Here is an 18196-nt window from a genome sequence, read left to right on the forward strand (position 1 = left end):
TCCTTTTTTTAATCAGATTTACTAAGGGTTTGTCTATTTTGTTGTTTCATACCAACTCTTAGTTTTATTTATTAATTCAATAATTTTTTTAACTTTCAATTTTATTAATCTCACCTTTTATTTTTTGAATTTCAAGTTTTGTGTTTGTCAGGGGTTTTTTAATTTGTTCCTTTTCTAGCAATTTTAGTTGTAAGCCCAATTTGTTGACCTTTTCTTTCTCTATTTTATGCAAGTAGGCCTCTAGAGATATAAAACTTCCCCTTATTACTGCTTTGGCTGTATCCCACACATTTTGGCATGATGTCTCATTATTATCATTTTCTTGAGTGAAGTTATTATGTCTATGATTTTCTGTTTTACCCAATCATTCTTTAGTATGAGATTATTTAGTTTCCAATTATTTTTTGGTCTACTTTCCCCTGGCTTTTTATTGAATATAATTTTCATTGCATTGTGGTCTGAAAAGGATGCATTTACTATTTCTGCCTTATTGCATTTGATTTTGAGGTTTTTATGTCCTAGTACATGATCAATTTTTGTATAGGTTCCATGAACTACTGAGAAGAAAGTGCACTCCTTTCTGTCTCCATTTAGCTTTTGCCAAAGACCTGTCATCAAACTTTTCTAGTATTCTATTTACTAGTATTTCATTTGCTTAGTATTACTATTTATAGTGGGAGATCTCAACCTTGCATTCTTAGAATTAGATAAATCAAACCACAAAATAAAAAGAAAGAATTATCTAATTCTGAGAATGCAAGGTTGAGATCTCCCACTATTATAGTTTTGCTGTCTATTTCTTTTTGCAGCTCTCTTAATTTCTCTTTTAAGAATTTAGATGCTGCACCACTTGGTGTGTATATGTTTAAAATTGATACTGCTTCATTATCTATGCTACCCTATAGCAGGATACAATGTCCTTCCTTATCTCTTTTAATTAGATCAATTTTTGTTTTTGCTTGATCTGAGATGAGGATGGCTACCCCTGATTTTTTGGCTTCATCTGAAACATAGTAGATTCTGCTCCACCATTTTACTTTTATTTTGAATGTATCACCCTTTTTCAGGTGTGTTTCCTATAAACAACATATAATAGGATTCTGGCTTTTAATTGTACACTGTTTCAAAGTCTGATTCTTTTTCTACTGCAAAACAACTGTTTGGACATGTATACATATATTGTATTTAATTTATACTTTAACATTTTTAACATGTAATGGTCAACCTGCCATCTGGGGGGCGAGGAAAGTAGGGAAAAATTAGAACAAAAGGTTTGGCAATTGTCAGTGTTGTAAAATTACCCATGCATATATCTGGTAAATAAAAACTATTACAATATACAATAAAAAATGAAATATCCATCTATAACAAAAAAATAAAAAGAAAAAATATATTAAAATTCAATTACTACAGCAAACCAAGAAGATGCATATGCAGGATGCCAGGCTCAATCTCTACAGATTGGTTCCTAGCGTACTGTTTGCAGACAGTAAGATATAAGCATTGTGATTTAGAGTTTAAAGATTTTCTGCATCCAAATCAAAGGAAAGTTGGTTAAATTGGTGATGATAGTTGTTTGACTTGCCTGGTACAGACTGCTCCCTGTCTCCCCTTGGAATGACTTGCTAAGCTGCTTCACTACACTATAGGCGGGAACTGGCTGGCATTTGGTTGGAATGGCTGGCTCTTTTTACACAGAAGCCTCTTTCTTACATGATATTTAGCAGGAATGATATAGAAGCAGGATCTGTGTTCTGAAGGTATTTCCACTGCTACATTCTATTTGTGGTTGTTGTTCAGGAATTATTACTATTGGTGATGAGGAAGATATATCCTTTCTCCCTATCATTTACATTAAGAAATGGCTTGGTTGCCATCCTATTAACCCTTGCTTATGCTTTTCCCCTTTCCTTCCCTCTTACCCCCCTACTCAGTATTAAACTGGTGAACACCACTTGCTTTTCACAGCCCTCCCTTTTTAGGATCCCTCCCCCACCTTAAAGATTCTCCCCTTATTTTACCCCTTTTCCTCAAAATTTCTGTATTCCCTTCCCCTTAGCTTACTCCTTCCCTTTCACTTTTCAATGAAGTGGAAGAAGTTTCACCATAAATCGAATATGTCTATTGATACACACTATGTTCATCTCCCTCCTTTCTTTCTTTCTCTCAGATATAATAGGTTACCTTTGCCTCTTCATGAGATGTAGTACCACCATTTTACACTTTTTTATGATATAATTTCCTTTCCACCTCTAGTTTCTATGACAAATTGTACATATGTTCTTTACATGTTTTTGGCAGAAGTATAGTTCTCAACTTTATGCCGATAAATTCGATAACTTAAATGAAATGGAAGAATACCTTCAAAAATATAGCTTGCCCAGATTAACAGAGGAAGAAGTAAGTAGTCTAAATAATCCCATCTCAGAAAAAGAAATAGATCAAGCTATTAACCAACTTCCTAAGAAAAAGTCCCCAGGACCAGATGGATTTCCATGTGAATTCTACCAAACATTTAAAGAACAACTAACTCCAATGCTATGTAAACTATTTGAAAAAATAGGGATTGAAGGAGTCCTACCAAATTCCTTCTATGACACAGACATGGTACTGATACCTAAACCAGGTAGATCGAAAACTGAGAAAGAAAACTATAGACCAATTTCCTTAATGAATATTGATGCTAAAATCTTAAATAAGATATTAGCAAATAGACTTCAGAAAATCATCCCCAGGATAATACACTATGACCAAGTGGGATTTATACCAGGAATGCAGGGCTGGTTTAATATTAGGAAAACTATTAGTATAATTGACCATATTAATAATCATATTAATAAAAACCATATGATCATCTCAATAGATGCAGAAAAAGCATTTGACAAAATCCAACATCCATTCCTACTAAAAACGCTTGAGAGTATAGGAATAAATGGACTATTCCTTAAAATAATAAGGAGCATATATTTAAAACCTTCAGTAAACATCATATGTAATGGAGATAAACTAGAACCTTTCCCAGTAAGATCAGGAGTGAAACAAGGTTGCCCACTATCACCATTACTTTTCAATATAGTACTGGAAACTCTAGCCTCGGCAATAAGAGCCGAGAAAGAGATTCAAGGAATTAGAGTAGGAAATGAGGAAATCAAATTATCACTTTTCGCAGATGACGTGATGGTATACTTAGAGAACCCCAAAGACTCTGCTAAAAAGCTATTAGAAATAATTCAGAATTTTAGCAAAGTTGCAGGATACAAAATAAATCCACATAAATCCTCAGCATTTTTATATATCACTAACAAAATGGAACAGCAAGAAATACAAAGAGAAATTGGGAATCCATCTACCAAAGAAAAGCCAGGAATTATATGAGCAAAATTACAAAACACTTGCCACAAAAATAAAGTCAGATTTAAATAATTGGAAAGACATTCAGTGCTCTTGGATAGGCCGAGCGAATATAATTAAGATGACAATACTCCCTAAACTAATCTGTTTATTTAGTGCCATACCAATCAGACTTCCAAGAAACTATTTAAATAACCTAGAAAAAAATAACAACAAAATTCATATGGAACAACAAACAGTCGAGAATTTCAAGGGAAGTAATGAAAAAAAATGAAGTGAAGGTGGTCTAGCTGTACCTGATCTAGAACTATATCATAAAGCAACAGTCACCAAAACCATTTGGTATTGGCTAAGAAATAGACTAGTTGATCAGTGGCATAGGTTAGGTTCACAGGGCAAGATAGTGAATAAAAATAGCAATCTACTCTTTGACAAACTCAAAGATCCCAAATTTTGGGATAAGGATTCATTATTTGACAAAAACTGCTGGGAAAACTGGAAATTAGTATGGTAGAAACTAGGCATGGACCCACATTTAACACCACATACTAAGATTAGATCAAAATGGGTCCAAGATTTAGGCATAAAGAATGAAATCATAAATAAATTGGAGGAACATGGGATGGTTTACCTCTCAGACTTGTGGAGGAGGATGGAGTTTGTGTCCAAGGGAGAACTAGAGACCATTATTGATCACAAAATAGAAGATTCTGATTACATGAAACTAAAAAGTTTCTGCACAAACAAAACTAATGCAAACAAGATTAGAAAGGAAATAACAAATTGGGAAAAAATTTTTACAGTTAAAGGTTCTGATAAAGGCCTCATCTCCAAAATATACAGAGAACTGACTTTAATTTATAAGAAATCAAGCCATTCTCCAATTGATAAATGGTCAAAGGATATGAACAGACAATTTTCAGATGATGAAATTAAATCTATTTCCACTCATATGAAAGAGTGTTTCAAATCACTATTGATCAGAGAAATGCAAATTAAGGCAACTCTGAGATATCATTACACACCTGTCAGATTGGCTAAGATGACAGGAACAAATAAGGATGAATGTTGGAGGGGATGTGGGAAAACTGGGACACTGATACATTGTTGGTGGAGTTGTGAAACAATCCAACCATTCTGCAGAGCAATCTGGAACTATGCCCAAAAAGTTATCAAAATGTGCATACCCTTTGACCCAGCCATACTATTACTGGGATTATATCCCAAGGAACTACTAAAGAAGGGAAAGGGACCTGTATGTGCCAAAATGTTTGTGGCAGCCCTTTTATAGTGGCTAGAAGCTGGAAGATGAATGGATGTCCATCAATTGGAGAATGGTTGCGTAAATTATGGTATATGAATGTTATGGAATATTATTTTTCTGTAAGAAATGACCAACAGGAGAAATACAGAGAGGCTTGGAGAGACTTACATCAACTGATGCTAAGTGAAACGAGCAGAACCAGAAGATCATTATACACTTCAACAATGATACTGTACGAGGATGTATGCTGATGGAAGTGGATATCTTCAACATAGAGAAGAGCTAATCCAATTCCAATTGATTAATGATGGACAGAATCAGCTACATCCAGAAAAGGAACACTGGGAAATGAGTGTAAACTGTTATTTTTACCTTCTGAATCCAATTCTTCCTGTGCAACAAGAAATTTGGTTCCACACACATATTGTATCTAGAATATACTGTAATATAATTATCATGTATAAGACTGCATGCCATCTGGGGGAGGGGGTTAGGGGAGGAAGGGAAAAAATCTGAATAGAAGTAAGTGCAAGGGATAATGTTGTAAAAAATTACCCATGCATATGTACTGTCAAAAAAAAAAAAGTTATAATTATAAAATAAAATTAAATTAAATTTTAAAAAATAAAAAATAAAAATAAAAAATAAAAAAAAATTAAAGAAATGGCTTGGTGGCCTGGGTTTTAGGCAGCTCTCACAGCAAGGGGAACACTAATATTCCATGCTCTTCCTTCAGGGTCCTGATTGGTTTTTATCTTTTTTTTTTTTTTTAATTAATTTTATAATTATACATTTTTGACAGTATATATGCATGAGTAATTTTTTATAATATTATCTCTTGTATTCATTTTTCCAGATTTTCCCCTCCTTCCCTCTACTCCCTCCCCTAGATGACAGGCAATCTCATACATTTTACATGTGTTATAGCATAACCTAGATATAATATATGTGTGTAAATCCAATTTTCTTGTTGCACATTAAGTATTGGATTCCGAAGGTATAAGTAGCCTATAGATAGACAGTAATGCTAATATTTTACATTCAATTCCCAGTGTTCCTTCTCTGGGTGTAGTTGTTTCTGTCCATCATTGATCAGCTGGAAGTGAGTTGGATCTTCTTTATGTTGAAGATATCCACTTCCATCAGAATACATCTTCATACAGTATTGTTGTTGAAGTATATAGTGATCTTCTGGTTCTGCTCATTTCACTCAGCATCAGTTCATGCAAGTCTCTCCAAGCCTTTCTGAATTCATCCTGCTGGTCATTTCTTGCAAAACAATAATATTCCATAGCCTTCATAGACCATAATTTACCCAACCATTCTCCAATTAATGGACATCCATTCATCTTCCACTTTCTAGCCACTATGAAAAGAGCTGCTACAAACATTTTGGCACACACAGATCTCTTTCCCCTCTTTAGTATTTCTTTGGGATATAATCCCAGTAGTAGTATGGCTGGGTCAAAGGGTATGCACATTTTGATAACTTTTTGGGCATAGTTCCAGATTGCTCTGCAGAATGGTTGGATTGTTTCACAACTCCACCAACAATGTATTAGTGTCCCAGTTTTCCCACATCCCCTCCAACATTCATCATTATTTGTTCCTGTCATCTTAGCCAATCTGACAGGTGTTTAGTGATATCTCAGAGTTGTCTTAATTTGCATTTCTCTGATCAGTAGTGATTTGGAACACTCTTTTATATGAGTAGATATAGTTTCAATTTCATTATCTGAGAATTCTCTGTTCATATCCTTTGACCATTTATCAATTGGAGAATGGTTTGATTTCTTATAAATTAGGATCAATTCTCTATATATTTTGGAAATGAGATCTTTATCAGAAACTTTAACTATAAAAATGTTTTCCCAATTTGTTACTTCCCTTCTAATCTTGTTTGAATTAGTATTGTTTGTACAGAAACTTTTTAGTTTCATGTAATCAGAATCTTCTATTTTGTGATCAATAATGATCTCTAGTTCTCCTTTGGTCACAAATTCCTTCCTCCTCCACAGGTCTTAGAGGTAGACTATCCTCTGTTCCTGTAATCTATTTATGACCTCATTCTTTATGCTTAATCATGGACCCATTTTGATCTTTTCTTGATATATGGTGTTAAGTGTGGGTTCATATGTAATTTCTGGCATACTAATTTCCAGTTTTCCCAACAGTTTTTTCAAATAATGCATTTTTGTCCCTAATGTTGGTATCTTTTAGTTTATCAAACACTAGATTGCTATAGTTGTACCCTTTTTTGTCCTTTGTACCTAATTTGTTCCACTGATTGACTGGTCTATTTCTTAGCCAATACCAAATGCTTTTGGTGACTGCTGCTATATAATATAGTTTTAGATCAGGTACACCCTAGACCACCTTCATCTGACTTTTTTTTCATTAATTCCCTTGAAATTCTCGACCTTTTATTTTTCCATATGAACTTTGTTCTTATTTTTTCTAGGTCACTAAAATAGTTTCTTGGGAGTCTGATTGGTATAGCACTAAATAAATAGATTAGTTTGGGGAGTATTGTCATCTTTATTATATTCGTTCAGCCTATCCACAAGCACTGGATGTCTTTCCAATTATTTAAATCTGACTTTATTTTTGTGGCAAGTATTTTGTAACTTTGCTCATATAATTCCTGACTTTCCTTTGGTAGATATATTCCCAAATATTTTATACTGTCAACCATTATTTTGAATGGAATTTCTCTTTGTGTCTCTTGCTGTTGGATTGTGTTGGTGATGTATAAAAATGCTGAGGATTTATGTGGATTTATTTTGTATCCAGCAACTTTGCTAAAGCTGTGAATTATTTCTAATAACTTTTTCTTAGACTGTCTGGGGTTTTCTAAGTATACCATCATATCATCTGCAAACAGTGACAGTTTGATTTCCTCATTACCTACTCTTATTCATTTAATCTCTTTCTCGACTCTTATTGCCAAGGCTAACATTTCTAATACATTTCTAATACAATATTGAATAGTAATGGTGATAGTGGGCAACCTTGTTTCGCTCCTGATCTTACTGGGAAAGGTTCTAGTTTATCTCCATTGCATATTATGCTAACTGACGGTCGTAAATATATGGTCGTAAATAAATAAGAATAGTCCATTTATTCCTATACTCTTAAACTTTTTTTAGTAGGAATGGATGTTGGATTTTATCAAATGCTTTTTCTGCATCTATTGAGATGATCATATGGTTTTTATTAATTTGATTATTAATATGGTCAATTATACTAATAATTTTACTAATATTAAACCAGCCCTGCATTCCTGGTATAAATCCCACTTGATCATAGTTTATTTTCCTGGGGATGATTTTCTGAAGTATTTTTGCTAATATCTTATTTAAGATTTTAGCATCAATATTCATTAAGGAAATTGGTCTATAGTTTTCTTTCTCAGTTTTCGATCAACCTGGTTTAGGTATCAGTGCCATGTCTGTCATAACAGGAGTTTGCCAGGACTCCTTCATCCCCTATTTTTTTCAAATAGTTTATATAACATTGGGGCTAGTTGTTCTTTAAATGTTTGGTAAAATTCACATGTACATCCATCTGGTCCTGGGGATTTTTTCCTGGGGATTTGATTAATAACTTGTTCTATTTCTTTTTCTGAAATGGGACTATTTAAGCAATTTATCTCCTCCTCTGTTAATCTAGGAAGCCTATATTTTTGGAGGAAGTCATCCATTTCATTTAAGTTATCAAATTTATTGACATAAAGTTGGGCAAAGTAGCTCCTTATTATTTCTCTAATTTCCTCTTCATTGGTGGAAAGATTTGTTTTTATCTTTGTCTGACAGCAAGTGCTGGTCAGTGGTGCTGATTTTACCTATTTGGAATATTCTGGTTCATTTCTCTTCCAGAAGGTGTCTTCCCATTTCAGCTCAGCTGATTTTCCTTCCCACAAATGCTAGAATCAGGATCCAAATTCTGAACACAAATTACATTTTCTACTATGAAACACTGCCCTTTATAGAGAGTTTTGAACTGCTACCCACATAAGAAATGGATGAGAAATTGAATAAATAACTAATAAAAGGAATCATTATTCATAAGGTGGATGGATTGTTTTTTCCTATAGCATTAAATACTTAGATCAAATCAAGATTTATATTCTTATTAGTTGTGTGACACTGAGCAAGTCAATTTACCTCTTTACTTCTGTTTGCTCAATTGTAAAAATGGAGCTGATAATAATGCCTACCTTGATGTATTGTGAGAATCAAATAAGATTGTATTTGGAATATAAAAAAAAAAAATGATTAGGATAATACCTGGCATAGGTGAAATTATGTAAATGTGTATTGCTTTTTCCCTTCCTTTCTCTTTTCCTAGTCACAATCACTCAATAAAATAAGCAACCTTTAAGATTTTAAGCTGCAAGGAATGTTTTGAATGGTATTGTTAGAAGTTTCTTCAGTAGTGGTCCTCATTACCAATTAATTTCAGGTGCCATTGTCATCCCTATATATATATATATATATATCACTATTTTGCTATGTGTATTATCTTTAGTCACAAAAACACAAAGACTGAGAGTGAGAATCAGTATGAATTTTGCAAGAACTTAAGGCAAGCTATAGGGATATGAAAAAAAAAGTGAAAAAAGTTCTCTTGTTGAAAAGAATTCATATTCTAATGGAGAAGATAATGTGCAAACAATTATGTAAGCTGAAGAGACATAAAAGTTAAAAGGACATAAGAAAGCCCTCTTTAAGAATGCGGGATTTGAATTTGGTGTTAAAAAAGCCAGGGAAGAGAGGATGCAGAAATGAGGACATAGAACATTACAACCATGAGTTCCAATCAGTGAAAAGACATCAGAAAATGAACATTATGTATGAAAAACAGAAAAAAAGGATAAATTTCATAGAGTAAGGAGGGGAGCTGGTAGTATGAGAATGGCACCTTCTTGGGCAAATAAATTTATTTGCTATTTAGTATATTCCCATAGTATGTTCCCACTTGGTGGGAAGAGCATCATGTTTTGTATATAATTTGAAGCATTTTCTTTCTCTGGTAAGAACTAAAACTCAGGTGTATGGCTTGAATCTAAAAATCTTTTCCCCCAATAAGAGCAATATTTAAGGAATGCAGACAAATATATTCCTTGTTTTCCCATAAATTATAGTCCATTAGTGTGATATATATGTATACAGATAACTATAATACAAAATAATTCATGGTAAATAATAGATGAAGAAGGATATTTATAGGCCCTTTTTTTCTATACATCTTTCTTCTGAACCATCAACTCACTAGTTCTAAATGCACACAATACAACATAATATATGAATATGCCTATGTATGTGTGTGTATGTGTGTGTATATATATATATGTGTGTGTGTGTGTGCATATATACATATATATATATGTATATATACACACACACACTACTGCTATTGAACAAAATGTGAATGCATACTTGAGCAAAAGAAAGAAAATAGCTAGATTTTCTTTGGGGAAACTGCTAAGTCCTTGTATTGCTTTTGAGAAATTACTTCTATGTGGGACAAAATACCATTTATAAGGAAATGTTATAAGGAAAATGAAGATGAGCAAGACAATCATTTACATTTATATTAAAATTATCCTTTCCTATTTTTTTCTGCATTTAGGGTTTCTTCTTTCCTCCAGTCCTAACTGTCAAGGAATTTATCTGGAACATGGATGACACATTCTTTACACTGACCTGGAACTAATTTAGTATGATCCCTGAGGCTCTAGAAATACACCTGCTCTTTATTCTTGCCTGTTAGCCACTATCCCTTAAACACAGAAAGGCAAATGCTGAAAAATTACTAAGCTTTTAAGTAAACTGCAAGGAAACTGAAACAAAATAAAATAACAGTAAAAATCTTCTTTTATTTTGGTAGGAAACAAATCTGGCTGGGAAGTGAACCCCAACAAATGTTAATCTATTAAATTACATTACTCCCAGATTTCACCCAGACGTGTTTTGAAATCCCTTTGTCCAAATCCAATCAGCCAAATTAAATTCACTTGTAAATACTAGCTTTTGAACCCTCCTGTGATTTGAAGAAGGAGCAGTTCAATAAAAGGGAGAAGAGCTATGCAGAAAATGAGAGAGAAAAAGAATAACATAATAGTTCAAACTACCTAGGTCCGAAGTTCACACAAATAATATCAAACTATGAATTCAATAAAAACCCAATTGTTTTTCTTTGTCAATGAAAATAAAGAGTGATTACTCCCTCAAAATGTCTTAAACTGTTTCCAATAGACAGAGTTCAAGGGCCATCAGATTATTCCACTCTTTTACTCGTTTTCAAAAGATTTGAACATGCAAAAAGTATACAGGAAAACTCAGACAGAAATAATTAAAAACATTCATCTTCCTGTTCCCCACACATTCAGTTAAAATATAAGTCCATGAAAAAAGCCCAAAACAAAGATGCCCCATTATCTGGCCTGCCTTCTTGGATTATCAAAAGATTAGAGTTATCTTTTGGTCCATCTAAAATAGCTTGCTGAGTGACATGCGGCTCCACTGGAAAGATGAAGAAAGGGATTGAACCTGGCAAGGAAAATCATCACAGAAGAAGACTTTAATGAATTTGAACAGATTTTTAAGATGGGTTCTATTTGGAAGAAAAGAAAATATCCATTTGTGCTTTATGGGAAACTAGAGAACCTGTTAAAATTCAATTCAGCCAGAATTTATTAAGCATATATAATGTACCAGATAGTGAGAAAGGCATGAAGAGATGTATAAAGAGAAATGTGTTCCTGAAAGAGACAGAACAGGAAAAACAGAGAGCAGAGAAAGAGAGAGTAAGAGAGACAGAGACAGAGACAGAGAGACAGAAAAAGTCAGAGAAAGTGACAGGGAGAAAGAAAAAGAGACAAAGAGAAACATGCAGGGACAGAGACAGATGGAGAGACAGAGAGACATACACAAAGAGAGATAAAGACAGAGACACAGGAAGAGACAGAAAGAGATAGAGAAATAAATCTGATTACTTTTGGCAAAAAAAAAAAAAAAAGGTAACCAGACGTTTCTATTATTGTCATACCTGATCTTGGCTAAGTGTTCCTGAACCTAATGTAATTTAATGGTATGTATTTAACCTGTTTTCCATCCAAAAGCCTTACTCTTAATTTGTTGTTGTTTTTTCCTTGTTAGTGAACAGGACTAAATAGTGTTGAAGGTATAATTTTTACTTCTGCAACAAATATTTTCTGAAAAAAGGGATAAAACAAATATTACCTCAGCAATGAAATTTTCTTTTTTTGAATTTCCAGCTTCCTCAAAACTACATATAATTTATAGATGAAATCATTATATTCACTAGGTATAAATTAATTTCAAGATTTATTTTAAATTATTTAACTTTAAATATTAAAATGAAATTAAGATATTATTTCATTTTATAAAATATATAGCCCATCTTAACAATTTATTTTGAATCAGTAGAATCAAATTTCCTCTCTAATGTTTACCATTGCATGATCTCAAGCAGATCACAATATCTCTGGAATTCAGTTTTTTTATCTGCAAAATGAATTTTAATCATGACTACTTTTTAGCATACTTTGTGATCTGAGAGAGTAAGTCATTTTCATTGATAAATATTTTATACATTATACTGTATCAGTTGTATGGAATCCAAACCTTAACTCAATGTTTCAAGCTGACTCAGGTATCAAGAGTTAGAGTTTGTATCCAGCACCTCATGGCAGAGGTATGCTCTTATTCTGAATCTTTATGTCAAACCTAGCTAGAAATATTAGTTCTCCAAAAGGAACTATTTGTGTTTTTATTTGGCGAAAGAGAAGGAGGGAAATAAATATTACTAGTTATCTTCAAATGTGAAAAAAGTCAGATTTTAGAATTAAAATTCATTATAGATTATCTGGACAAAATCATTTTGAACAGCCTTACTTGCTAAAATGAGTTGAATGATAAGATGATTCAGGCCAGTTCCAATTATCTTGTGATGAAGAAAGTCCAGAGAGAGACTTGTTGGAACTAAGTGTGGACCACAATATAGTGTTTTTATACTTTTTGTTGTTGTTTGCTCACTTTTTAATTTTCTTTCTCATTTTTTTTCCTTTTGGATCTCATTTTTCTTCTGCAGCAAGATAGTTATATAAATATGAATGCATATATTGAATTTAACATATTTTTACCATGTTTAACATATATTGGATTATTTGTCATCTAGGGGAGGTACTTGGGGAAAGGGGAGGAAAAACTAGAAGAAAAAGTTTTGCAAGGGTTAATTTTGAAAATTTATCCATGCATTTGTTTTGAAAATAAAAGGTTTTAATCAAAATAATAATAATAATGATAATAATAATAATAAAATGGGTCAAAAACTCAACAGCCCCCCCCCAAAACCAAAATAAATACATATAGTTCAATTACATTGAAATGAAATAAGGCCTGTGTTGCTAGTTGATTTTTTTCCCCCTATTTCATTATAAACTTAAGAGTAAGGTGATCTTGTCCAGATTTGATAATATTAAACATCTTTTTAAATGGCCTTTTCTTGTTTTAAATTATGATGGTTCTTCATGGAGTTAGGAGCATATGTTTTGATGGCTTTTGATTTTCTTTCCTGTTCTCCTATTTTTAGGCTCTGTTTCCAGAAGAAATATTTTTGCTCAACCTGTAGTAAAATCTTCTGATTAGTCACCAGTCAGAAATACTGTTCTTCATTCCAGTGTAGTGATGTCATTTTGATTCTCTACTAAAACAAAGGACAAGATCTAATCTTGAAGCTCCACCTAAATAGTGGGCTAAATCTGTGTTAGACTTATTCCAGCAGTTTCAATTATTATTACTGCTGTACTTATAATCCAAAAAAGATAATCAAAATTTACTTGATAATGATTAAAAGCAGGTAATGCAAGAATGTGTCTGTGTTTGTGTGTCTGTACAATTCTGTTTTCTAAATTTTTTAACCAGGAACTCAAGGAAATGACCTGAAGGGAAAGGATGCTTAAGGAAAAGCATTCTGAAAACTTCCTGCATCCAAAGTAATCCTTTTATACTTCAAATCAATAACTATGTAAAGCATAAAGAAGGACTGGGCAAAGAGAATAGGTGAAGATTTGATCACCAAGAATAACAGCAACAACTTGAGGAATCCAGCCAAACTTCTGTCTGATCCATTGATAATGAAATCTCAAATTTTTCTAGAGGACCTTTTCAACAACAAAATATTTCAAAATAACCTTAAAATAGGAAGAAATTTTAAAAATGATAAAAATGTAAAACATTTTTTAAAAGTTTACAAAAATAATTGAAAAAAACCAAACAAACAATGAGGGGGGAGAATTGTGGGAAGGTGAGAGTATAGGTCAGAAAATTCAAGTTCTCCCAGTTTCCACTACAAACAAACTATGCCTCAGGGCTAATATAGACCATTAAAAAACAAATAAGGAAGAGTGAGGGTCCTCCCAGGACAAATGGAGAAGCCCAGAAGAAAGAATATAGGATTAACCTGTATGAAGTGTAAAGAGTTCCAGTCTATGAACAACAAGGAGGGAGCCTGGGGGCTAGCTGTGTTTAGAGATAAGTTCAGTATTAACCATAGGAACTTTTCTCTCCTAGACATTGAGTAGTTAGGGTCCAAGGTTTAAAAGACTAAGGGAAATCTTTGTTGATAAAGGAATGCCAAGGGACCAAGCTGGTCTGTTGAGATGTGACCCAAGGTGAGAGGAAACTGTACCCTAAATGAGTGAAAAAGCAGTCTGGGGAACTGCTGACTGAGTTTCACTTATAGTAGGATGGAGTTCTTTATTTTGGTTTTGGAGACAGAGGGGGAAAGTTAAATGAAGTCAGAGGCCCTGTAGGACTTAAGGTAATTACACTATTACTTATTTTTTTTTAATGAATGGACAAAGAAAAAAGAAAACAATCATAGAAAAATATGGAAATAGAGAAGACTGAAATTCATCTTCAAGGATGCATATGAAAGAAAGAAAGAAAGAAAGAAAGAAAGAAAGAAAGAAAGAAAGAAAGAAAGAAAGAAAGAAAGAAAGAAAAAGTCTCCTCTACCCAAAGAATAAAATTGAAGAGTTACTTGCCCAGAAAGAATTTCTAGAAGAACTTTTAAAAAGACTTTAAATATCAAAAGAGAGTCTGAGCAAGAACTAAAAATGAGGACAATCCAAGAAAAAAACTTATTAAATTTTTTGTTTTAAATTCTGGAGTTTTGCAACAATGTTCCTTCGGGTTTTCCTTAGGGATTTCTTTCTGAAGGTGAAGGATAGATTCTTTCAATAAGTATTTCTGCCCCTCACCCACATTTCTAGAATGTTGAGGAAGTCTTCCTTGATTGTCTCTTGAAGAATACTATCCATGCTCTTTTTTTGGTCATTACCCTTCAGATAAACCATTAACTTTAAAATTATATCTCCAGGTTGGCTGTTTTTCCAATGAGATATTTCACATTTTCTTTCATTTTTTTCATTCTTTTTAGTTTGATTGATTGATTCTTGCTGTCTCATAATGTCATTAGTTTCCATTTTCTACACGCTAGTTTTTAATGTGTGATTTTCTTCAATTAAATTTTGTATCTCTTTCTTCATTTGCTTAATTCTACTTTTGAAGTTGGTGTTCAGTGGATTTTTTTTTTTTTTTTGTATTTGGTCAATTATATTTTTTAAAGAATTGCTTTCCTTTTCCAAGTGGTTGACTCATGCATACCTCTTAAATTTTTCTCATTTTTTCTTCTAAGTCTCTTATTGCCTTTTAAAATGTTTTATGAGCATTTCCAAGAAGCTCTTTGGGCTTGAGTCCAATTCATATCACTCTTTGAGATTTCATTTGTGGAAATTTTGTCCTCCTCTGAGTTGGTGTTTTGGTTTGGTTTTCCCTCTTATTATAAGAGCTATAGTAGCTTTCTGTGGTCAAAGTTTTGTTTTGTTTTGTTTTTCTGTTTCTCGCTTATTTTACTTCTCTTTCTTTTGATATTTCCTTGTTTGTTTTTGTTGTTGTTGTTGTTTTGGTTTTTTGTTTTGTTTTGTTTTTTTTGTTTTTTGTTTTTTTTAACTTTTATGCTTGAGTTCTAATCCTGGAGTAAAGGGGAGGAGGATTGTCTGAAGCTTCCTGTGCAGCTTTGTCCTTGGCTTTAAGCACAGAGATCCCTTGTGTTTTTAAGGGGTAGTTTTGCCTCCTCTTTTCAGTAAACAGCCTGTTTTTTTTTTTTTTTCAATTTGCCTTCTGAACTGGAACTAGAGGCTGCCCCATGTTGATCTCTCTTTTACTAAGCCAGGACCAAGGGTTTCAAGTGCTGATTTGCTGTGAGTAAAACTCTATCACCTAATTTCCCAGATTCTGTCCGGCCTCTGCTGCATACCTTTTTGGCCCCAGTGAGACTGACTTTTTTGAAGTTTTTCCAATCTATCTTGACCTTAAGAGTGGTTTCATTCTGCCAAATTCTGTTAAAAGGCTTGTTTCATGTGGTTTTGAGAGAAATTGGAAATGTTGGAGCAGCCGTGTTGTCTCCACCTTCCTATAAAAGCTCTATAGAAAGGGATTTTATTTATTTTTTTTTTAATTTTTTTTTTATTATATATATATATATGTATATATATATATATATTTTATAATATTATCCCTTGTATTCATTTTTCCAAATTACCCCCCCTCCCTTATTCCCTCCCCCCGACGACAGGCAATACCATACATTTTACATGTGTTACAATATAGTCTAAGTACAATACATGTGTGTGAATATCATTTTCTTGTTGCACAATAAACATTAGAATCCGAAGGTACATGCAACCTGGGCAGACAGATATTAGTGCTAACAATTTACATTCCCCTCCCAGTGTTTCTTCTCTGGGTGTATCTACCTCTGTCCATCATTGATCAACTGGAAGTGAGTTGGATCTTCTTTATGTTGAAGATTAGAAAGGGATTTTAATAATTAATAATGAAAATGGCAAGTTCCTAGTGTAACTTGTCATTCACCAAAAGAAAAGAAACACCCCATAAAATTTGGGCATGCCCTTAGCTGGCATGCTAAATCCTAAAAAGGATTTAGCACCCTAAGCTATAAGGAGGAGAAATGGAGTCAGGAGAGACACCATGAGGCTTGGGAAAAGGGTGGTAGGAGATGCCATGCGTCTTGGGGGAGGGATAAGGAGAAAGATACCATGAGGCAGAATGTTGTGGTAGGCTGACTCAAAGGAGGGAAGTGAATATAATTGCAAGTAGATTTTATAGAGGAAATTTAACCTCAGGGACACAAATTTTGTGGCAGGACATGGCAAGGTTAGTCTGCCCCAGAATCCTACAGAGGGTGGACCAGAGAGGTTTGGCCTAACTTGGATTTCTGACTGAAGAGATCCCTAGAGGGTGGGACTATGGAACTATACTGATCTCTATCAGTTCCCTTTCTCTGCCTACCCTAGGGATCAACTCTGCACTTTCTTTCAGCCCAATAAACCCATCATTCAGGACCTCATCAAGGGTGTAGAACCCTCTAACAATTAAGGGGAGTGGAAATAGGATAAAGTAGGATATAGAAGGGTGTATAAAGGCAAAGCAATAAGTTGTTTCCATTAATAGGAAAGGGATAAAGAGGGAGGCAAAGTGGGGCATGGAATAAGTTTGATTAAAGGATGTTTAGATTATGGGAGGCCAATAAGGTGAATAGATTAATAAGAATGGGATAAAAAGGGAGGGAAAGAGTGGGAAGAGAAGGTAAGGGAGAAATCCACAGGAGGAGTGACTACAGGACTAGCCAAGTTAACAGGGAAGTAGAAGAGTTAGCAGAGATAGGAAACAGGCAAACATAATAACAATAATCTGGAGTTGAATATAATAATAAAAAAAAAAAGTCAGGATACTAATCATTGATGTTAGAGGCAAAGTCAAACTTTAAAAAGAGAAATATCTGTTATATGTCAATCATATCAATATTGTATGTACTGTATGTAGGCACATGTGTGTTATGTATATATATGTATATGTGTGTATATGAATATAGTATATGTGTGTACATAAATATTTCTAATATTTCCATGCTTAACAATGGCCTGCTTGGAAGGGGAGAAGAGGAAAAGGGGGGGGGGGGAATAAAACAAAAAGAGTATAGCAGAAAAAAAAAATATACAAGGAAGCAAAGATAAGATGGACAATCATGAGTACAATAACTTCTATTATTATATATGTTTTCTTGAAATGGAAATATATTGTTACATATTTTGAATCCTCCCTGATGTTGCTTCTATTTTTTTCTTATTTTGCATTTAAATTTCAAATAAATGAATAAAATTTAAAAATGATGAAAAACTGCCAGAAATCATTTATAAAATTAAAAACAATGATTAAGAATTTAAACATTAGGAATATCAGGAAACACTAATCATATACCCAAGTTAAATTACTAAAGACATCACTTTAGTTAGCTCATCTATCTTTAATGACTTAAAATGATTCATGGTTAATGTACAAAATATATCAAACTGTACCCCTTGCCACTTTTGTTGAATTATATTCTTTGGTTCTTTCCAGATTAGTAATTTACATGGACATGGTATTTAAATCAGTGTCTTTATTCCTGTGGACATCCTACCCATCC

The sequence above is a fragment of the Sminthopsis crassicaudata genome, chromosome 3, assembly GCF_048593235.1.
Source record: "Sminthopsis crassicaudata isolate SCR6 chromosome 3, ASM4859323v1, whole genome shotgun sequence".
Taxonomy (NCBI): domain Eukaryota; kingdom Metazoa; phylum Chordata; class Mammalia; order Dasyuromorphia; family Dasyuridae; genus Sminthopsis; species Sminthopsis crassicaudata.